Source organism: Phascolarctos cinereus, unplaced genomic scaffold (genome assembly GCF_003287225.1).
Source record: "Phascolarctos cinereus isolate Bilbo 61053 unplaced genomic scaffold, phaCin_HiC Scaffold_1;HRSCAF=81, whole genome shotgun sequence".
NCBI classification, from domain to species: Eukaryota; Metazoa; Chordata; class Mammalia; order Diprotodontia; family Phascolarctidae; genus Phascolarctos; species Phascolarctos cinereus.
This window is the reverse complement of record NW_027555514.1, coordinates 285,307,903-285,316,317: the sequence shown is the minus strand read 5'-3', so window position 1 is coordinate 285,316,317 and position 8,415 is coordinate 285,307,903.

Genomic DNA, 8,415 nt, shown 5'->3' with positions numbered 1-8,415 from the left:
TACCTCCTGGGTTTGTGTGAAGCAGGGCCCTAGCCCCAGGTACCCCAGTCCCGGCCCCCCAGGGCTGTCGAACCCCCCTTCCCTACCTCTTTGCAGGCTTCTTGCACCTGCTTCACCTCCATGCCCTCCAGCCTTCAGGGACTCCGCCCTCCTGGCTGGGCATCAGACAAGACCTTCATCTCCAGCCTCGGGACATTTGCACTGGCCATCCTCCAGGCCTGGAAGTCTTTCCCTCTTCACTTGCTCTAGTGTTTCCAATCCCAGGGACAATCTCACCTTCCGCACAAAGGGCCTTCCCTCTGTGCATTATCCCCAATCGACCGGGCTAGCTTGTTTACACGCTGTCTCCCCCTGCACCGGGGGCTCCTGGGGGGCGGTCACTGCCTTTCACGTCTCTTAGCACACAGTAGGCACTCGATGCACACAGTAGGTGCTCAATAACTGCTTAGTGACTTGCCTTGGCTGGGGAGGGGAGGGTGGAAATGCTCACTTCGCCCCTCCTTCCTCCCACCAGCCCTTTCTCTCTAACTTTGAGGGAGAGAGGTGAGCCACCCTCTAGAGATACCAGGGGTCTTCTACCGTCTGTGTGTCTTGGACCCTTCTCAGCAAGCTCTTTTTAGGGCATCGCAGGAAATGCTACATTTCAGTTCGAGGCGGGGGCCATAAAGATGTCATGGCCCCTGGAGCTAAGCTCCTCTGAACCCCGCTCTCTCTCTGGGTCTGGCCCCCGAGCCTCTGGGATTCTCCCCAGCCTCGGACACTTATGTTCCCAAGCCAGCCCAACCCCAAACTGCCGGACTCTCATTTATTTACCTTTGTGAGCCACCGCCAGGTCCAGGGCATCCAGGTCAGCGGCTCTTTTGGCAGCCAAGGCCTGGGGGGCAGCTGCAGCTTCTTCCTCCTCTGACTCTGGGGTGCCTGGCTCTGAGGTGTGGTCTGGCGTGCCTAGGACAGAGCCTATATCTGCCACGATCGGGACGACAGCCGGCACGGGGGGCTCAAAGGCCTCCCCTGGGGTGGCTGGGGATGTGCCGCTCTCTGCGAGGCGGGCGACCGTAGCTCTGTGTGGGGTGGTTTTCTGGGGTGTGACCAAGACCATGGCTGTGCATGGCTGGGCTCGTCTGGACACAGGCAGACCCATGGTTGTGCCTGGCAAGGCTGGGGACGCGTCTATGCCTGGCACAGTAAAGAAGACCTTGGTGTCTTTGGAGGCCAGGCTCCTGGTTGTGTGGGACGAGGCTAGGACCATCGCAGTACACGGCGCAGCCCGGTCTGCTGGGGCTGCCAGGCTGGCACTGGTGCTGGTGCTTTTGTCTAGCATGAGGATGGTGCTGGCTGGGTCTGCTTGGGCCGGGCCTGGGAGTGGCCCTGGTGGAGACAGAACCCTGCCTGGCTCTGCGGCGGCCAGCACTGTGGTGCCGCTGGACAGAGGCAAGACCAGGGCTGTGAAAGTGGAGACTGGTGAGCCTTTCCCTGTGCCTGAGGTGGCCACGACCCTGGCTGCGTGCACATGCGGGACGTGCAGGGCAAGGTCTGTGGCTGGGTTGGGGGCTGGCACTGGCCTGGGTCGGTGCCCCATAGTGCCCTGTTTCTCCAGGTTGGTGACTTGGAAGAATGCTACACTCTTCCTTGACGAGGCCCTGTCCTCTTCAGCCCTGGCTGTGGGTAGGGTAGCTGGCCCGTGGCTGCGGACACACCTGCAGTGGCTGCTTCGGATTCCGTTGGGCCTGGGCCTACACCTGACCTGGATGAGCCTGTGACTATCTCTGGCCTGGCCGGATCCATGGTGGTACCTAATGTGCTGGGGCTGGATCGGCGGTCGTGCCTGGGGTGGCAACTGGGTTTTCAGCCCTCTCTGACCTGGCCAATGTGATCCTTCCCGACTTGAGCAGCCCCCGGACCGGGATGCCCCTTCCAGACGGCAGCCGGAGCCTGGGGATGCCCACGTGCTGGGTCCCCACCCTCCCTGGGGAGCCTGGGCTGGGTGTCCGGGAAGTATATCGGAATGGGAGCCCTATGCTGGGCGGGGCTGATGGGCTCTGAGCTGAGCGTGGCTGGAAAGAAAGGGCCAGATGCGAGGTCAGCAGGGGCTTCTCCAAAACGGAGGCCCCTGGGGGCCCAATGGGATTGGGGTTTCCAGGACTCGCGGAACGTGCCCTGATGATGGGCAACAGAGATGCAGGGGGTGGGTCCAGGATGGGAGACTCCCCTTTTGCCTGGGCAACCCCTTTCCTATCTCTAACAGTTGCCTCCTGCCGAGGGGAAGATCCCGGGACAGAGGCAGCCTCCTGGTGGCTGTGGTGGTGGAGGGTAAAGGAGAGAGAGCTGAGCTTCCTGGGCACAGGGCTGCCAGTAGGGCGAAGGATGGCCCCCCTGGCAGTGGCCGGATCCCTGGGGGTCAAGGACCAGGGGCCTAACTCTGGGCCCAGACTGGTTCAGGGGGAGAGGAATGTGACTGGAGATGCAGCCAAGGCTCAAGGTCTTCTTGGCCCCGGGGCTGAGGGGAGGTGAGACCACAGGGATCCCCGAGGGACGGCTGGGGTGAGGAGGGGCCTCGCCTGGCTGCTGGTCCCCAGGAGGGGAAGGAGGTCGGCCTCGGTCCATCCCGGCTCCTCAAGCTTCTCCCTGAGGAAAAGGGGGTTGTGGCCATGACCAGGGAGTCTGCCCAGCCTGCCCTGGCTCCCCTCTTGTCTTCCTGCCCATGCCTGTGGCTGCTGCAGAGAAGGCCAAGCTTGAGGGATGTGAACTGAGTGGACATTCCAGTTCTGTTCCAGGCTGCCTCCACCCCCCAGCCCCGCCTTCTCAGGGTCACAGAATCACAGGAGTGCAGATCTAGGTCCACCTAGCCAAACCCCTCATTTTACAGATGGGGAAACTGAGGCACAGAGTGGAAGCGTGATTTGCCCAAAGTCAACCTTGCTCCTGATTGCATTCTTCATTCCAGACCTCCAACCTCTCACCTGTCTACTCACCACCACATACACATTCCTACTGATCTTCATTTTAGAATGAGAAGGGAGAGAAGGAACTACGGAGTTTGTCTTGACAGCCACAGGCCTAGACTTATCTGCCCCCTCCCCAGATGAGCCAAAGAAAACAACCAGAGCTGCCCTGCAAGGGAGTGAGCAGCCCATCGCTGAAAGTATTCAAGTAGAAGGTGGATGGGCAGCTGTCAGGGAGGTGTGCCCCTCTGGCACTCACACCCAGAGCTCACTCAGGGATGCAGAATCAGAAGATCAGATGAGGTCCTGTCCCTACAGCACTCTGCAAACCTGAAAACGCTATTTGGGAAACATTAAGTGAAGGACTGGCCTGCTGCACGAGGGGCTTGGGGGTGACCCATCCAAGAGCCACACAGGGAGCCAGCCATGGTGAGGCAGCCAGGTTTTGTGCAGGGCAGTAAGGTCTGCAAAGCACATTGTCATTCAATCTCATTTAGAATTTACTTATAAAAGACCATTGAATGTTATTATCTGATCCTCTACAACCACGTTGGGAGGGTTATCATTTTACACAGTTAACAGATGGGGAAACTGAGGCAGGTAGCGGTGAAGTCACTTGCCCAGGGTCCACAGCTGGTGCATGTCTGAGGCTGGATTTGAGCTCAGGTCTCCCTCCCCCCAGGCTCAGCAGGGAGGGCCACCCAACTATCTCTAGTTCGGGGATGCCAGCTTCAGCGTGCTCTCCACGGCAGATGGCCTCCTGCCGAGGCTCAATCTCTCTCCGTAGGAGGGCCTCAGTGAGGGAGGCCAGGGTCCTCAGCAGGCCACCACATACAAGGCTTCATTTCCTTATGAAGTCCAAAGAGGCCAAATTATTCTGGGGTACACAGAGACGCCCTGAGGGCGAATCCCTCCCCTAAGACAGAGAGCTCTTGGCCGGGGACTTGAGGAGTTGGGAATCTTTTTTGTCTTAGCCTCAGTTTTCTCATCTGTAGTACATGCCTCAGAGGATAAAATGAAGCCCTGTCTGTGAGGGGCTTTGCAAACTTTAAAGTTCTATATAAAAAGTGAATTATTCCTATTTGTTATAATTCCTGACAAATGTTGGCCTGTTCCTATTTGGGGAGTATAACAGAGGAGCTGTTTGCCAAGCTAGAAATGATGGGCGCTGAGAGTTGACCGCATTGTCTTAGGGTTCACGAGTCACTGAAAGTGGTCTGCCAAGCCCAGATTGCAGAGACCATGGCCTTCTCTCAGCCCTCTCTGCAGCCCCTAACACTGGATCACTCTTTCTGCCTTGGTTCCCTTTCTTCTCTAGGTTTTTGGGACCCCTTCTCCCCTGGCCTCCTCCTACCTCTCTGAGTGCTCTTCCTCTGCCTCCTTTAACCACAGGTGTCCCTCAGGGCTCTGTTTGCCCCCCCTCCCCAGCTACCTGGTGATCTTATGCTGAAGATTCTCAAATCTACCTTTCTTGCCCCATTCTCCCTCCTGATTTCTAATCTCACATCTTCAGAGGCCTTTCAGATGTGGCAAACTGAATGTCCAGGAGACATCTTCAGCTGAACATGTCCAAAACAAACTCAATATCTTTCCCTAAACCCTCCCCTCCTTCTACCATCCCTATTACTGTAGAGGGCAACACCATCCATCCTGTCCCTCAGGCTCCCACCCTTGGAGTCATCCAGGACTCCTCACTCTCTCTCACCCCCAGACCCCACATGGTGCCAAGGCCTGCCGAGTTCATCATTGCAGCATCTCTCAAATCCATTCCCTTCTCTCCTTTGACATTGTCCCCACCCTAGTGCAGGCCCTGGCCACCTCATGCCTGAACTACTTCAGCAGCTACCGGGGTGAGCATAGGGGCATCTGGCTACCTCAAGGCTCCCTCCCCTTCAGTCCATCCTCCAGCCACCAAAGCGACTGTCCTAAAGCCCACGTCTGACCATGTTCCCCATCCCCTTCCACCCCCAATAAACTCCAGAGGCTCCCTATCACCTCCAGGGCAAACACAAAGTGCTCTGTTTGGCATCCAAGCTCTTCGTAACAGCCCCCTCCTTCCCTCCCAGTCTTCTTGGCCTGCACTCCCCCTGACACAGTGACTCCGGCCTTCCGGTTGGTCCACAGACAAGACCCTCCATCACTGGCATCCAGATATTTTATCTGACTGTCCCCAGCTGTGAAGGTTTCTCCCTCCTTATCTTCCTTCAAGTCCCAACTAAGATCCTACCCTCTACAGGAAATCTCTCCAGGGCCCTCTTCATTCCAGAGCCTTCCCTCTAGTCATTATTTCCTATTTAATCTGAATATCACTTGTTTGTATCTGTTTGCTTGTCCTCTGTCCATTAGAGGGTGAGCTCCTTGAGGGCAGGGCCCACTTCTTGCCTTTCTGTGGATCCCCTGTGGCTTTCAGAGCATAGTAATAATAATAATAATAATAATAAATAATAATAATAGTTAACATTACAGAGAGCAGACTAAGTGCCAGGTGGGCAGCCCTTTACAATCATCATCTCATTTGAAGGTCACAACAACTTTGGGAGGCAGGCACTACCATTCCCCCCCCCCCATTCTGCCACTTAATAAATGATTGTCAACTGGTCTTGATGATAGATAAGGAAGGGGAAGTTGGCTTTTTTGGCAGCCAGTTCTTGAGATCAGATTCCAAAGCCTTTCCAGGAAGGACAAGTAGGATCCTACTAAGAATCTACAGGAAAGGTCAGCCCAAAGGGCACAGGAGGCTCTCAAGCATGAAATGTTAATGCTAAAAACATAAAGGATTCAGAAAAGAGACCAATGTGGCTGCACAGGGAGCTCACAGGCCAGCTCGGATTTTGAAAAGGCAAACACAAAGATCAATCAGAAAAAAGTGTAATTTGAAAATAAAGTGGAAAATGGGTTGTGAGAGTGAGGGGAAGGCCGAATGGGTGCCCACAGAATGTTAAGAGACCAGGAGGATTCCCCGATGACGGTCAGAGGATACGAAGAGGCAGTTCTCAAGGACAGAAATTCAGGTGATCAGCACCCATATGGAAAAATGCTCTGTGGAAGAGAAAATAACCAAAATGCCAACAAGATTAGAGGATGAAAATTAAAGCAACTTTCAGGTCCCGCCTCACACACATGATGACGAAAGAGGAAATGATGAATGTCAGCGGCGCTGTGCAGAAACAGACACGTTGAGCTCCACCCAACAAAGTGTGCGTTCCCTCTGACCCAGAGATAGCCCTGCTGGGCCCAGACCCCAAAGACGTCAGAGGGAGAGGAAGAGGGCCCACGTGCTCAAAACTGCTGACAGCAGCTCTTGTCACAGTAGCAAAGAGGGAGCTGAGGGGATGCCCTTCACTCGGGGCTGGCTGAACAAGGAAGGTGTGCGAATGTGATGAAGACGGTTGTCCTATAAGAAAACGAGGAAGAGGACCGTTTCGGAGAAAACTGGGAAGACTGGCTTGAACCGATGCAGAGGGAAGGAGCGGAACCAGGAAAACCATTTATACAAAGAGAACAAGATAACAAAACACGGCAGGCTCTGACCAACGCAAGTATTGACTATGACCCCAGAGGACCCTGCTGAAGGAGGCTGCCCGCCTCCTAGCAGACGGATTCAAGTGCAGAAGGAGACCTCCATTCTGAGACATGGCCAATGCTGGAACTGTTTCCCTTGACTATGCATCATGGGAGAGTGGGGGTGACTCTCTTTTTCTGTTTTTCTTTTTGTTCAATAGGGATAGGGGGTGGGAGAGAAAATAAAACTTGTTCATTGGGAAAACTAATATGATAAAATTCTTAAAAATAAAATATCTGGCGGGTTTCTTTGCAGAGGTGAGGTACTATGGGTGCAGGACATTTTATAACCTATCAGACTCAGCCAACGTGTCAGCTGAGCAGATTCAGTGGGATGCTGAATCAATATTTTTTCCTCTTTTTTATTCTTTGTTAAGGGATGTATCCCTGGGGGAGGCATATTTGGAAATGAAGGGGATGTAAAAACAATCTTTTATTTAAAATTTTAAAAATAGAGGACTCACATGGACAAAAATATTGATAGCAGCTCTTTTTGTAAAAGAGCAAAGAATTGGAACTTGAGGGGATGCCCATCCATTGGAGAACGGCTGAACAAGTTGTGGTATATGAATGTAATGGAATACCATCGTGCTGTAAGAAATGATGAGCAGGCTGACTTCAGAAAAACCTGGGAAGACTTGTATGGTCTGATGCAGAGTGAAGTGAGCAGAACCAGGAGAACGTCGTACACAGTAACAGCCATGTTGTGCGATGACTAACGTTGATAGACTCAGCCCTTCTGAGCAATGCAAGGATCCAAGACATCTCCAGAGGCCTCGTGATGGAAAATACTAACCACATCCAGAGAGAGAACCATGGAGTCTGAATGCAGGTGGAGGCACTATTTGCTCTCCTTTTTTGTTGTTGTTTTGTTTCACTGCTCCACTCTCATGGTTCCTCCCATTAGTTCTAATTGTCCTTTACATCATGACTAATGGAAAAATATGTTTCATATGAGTGTATAAGTAGAGCCTACATCAGATTGCACGCCATTTTGGGGAAGGGAGAGGAGAGGGAGGGGAAGAAGATTAAAAACTCAAAATCTTATGGAAGTGAATGTTGAAAACTAAAAATAAATTAATTACTTATTTAAAAAAAAAGAAAGAAAGAGGATACTTTCATCGTTTTTTTTTTAATCTGGAGGCAGGCCTCCAGGGCATTGGGTAGAATGTGTATGGACGATCCTCAAGACTGCATGGATGAGGCCAAGATGGGCTGCCATCTTGTACCTTTGTGTAAGACCATGCATTTGGATAAGATTACGGATCTACTGAATGACAGATTTAGAGCCTGAAGGAACCTCAGGCCAATCCCTCTCATTTTTTTTTAATAGAGAAGGCCACTAAGGCCTACAGGTTAAGTGAACTTGCCCAAAGGTACAAAGGCAGTAAAGGCCAGTGCCAGGGACACCTAGGACCTCTGTCTCCGGAGCAGGGTGGTGCTCTTCCCAGGTGACCTCACTGCCTCTCTCCAGGAGACCAGGCAAAGGCCAATGCCTGAGGGCGTCAAGGTCCTGTGAGCTGAAGGGCAGGAAGAGCACAGCCCCAAAGACCAAGATGACCACAAAGAAGTTTTAGAAGCTGCGCTGGGGGGCCAGGGTGGGCTGGGACCTTGGTCTGGGGCCTACGGTGAGGGCTGACAGTGGGAACACAGAGCTACCGCAGTCTGGACAATCTGCGTAAAATGTTTTGGCCTTCCCGTGGCACCACAGAAGAAGTCTGAATTATGATGGGATTAAAAGATAAAAGATGCTGATACTATACAATACCATACATCTATTTTATGGATTTCTGAGTTTCTAAACTTTTCCTGTGTCATCTGAGGCTTCCACAAAACTCCCCCAAAACTCCCATTTAATTTATTATGCCGATATGCGATATATCAAAACCTCGATGGGGAAAGTCACCATGGG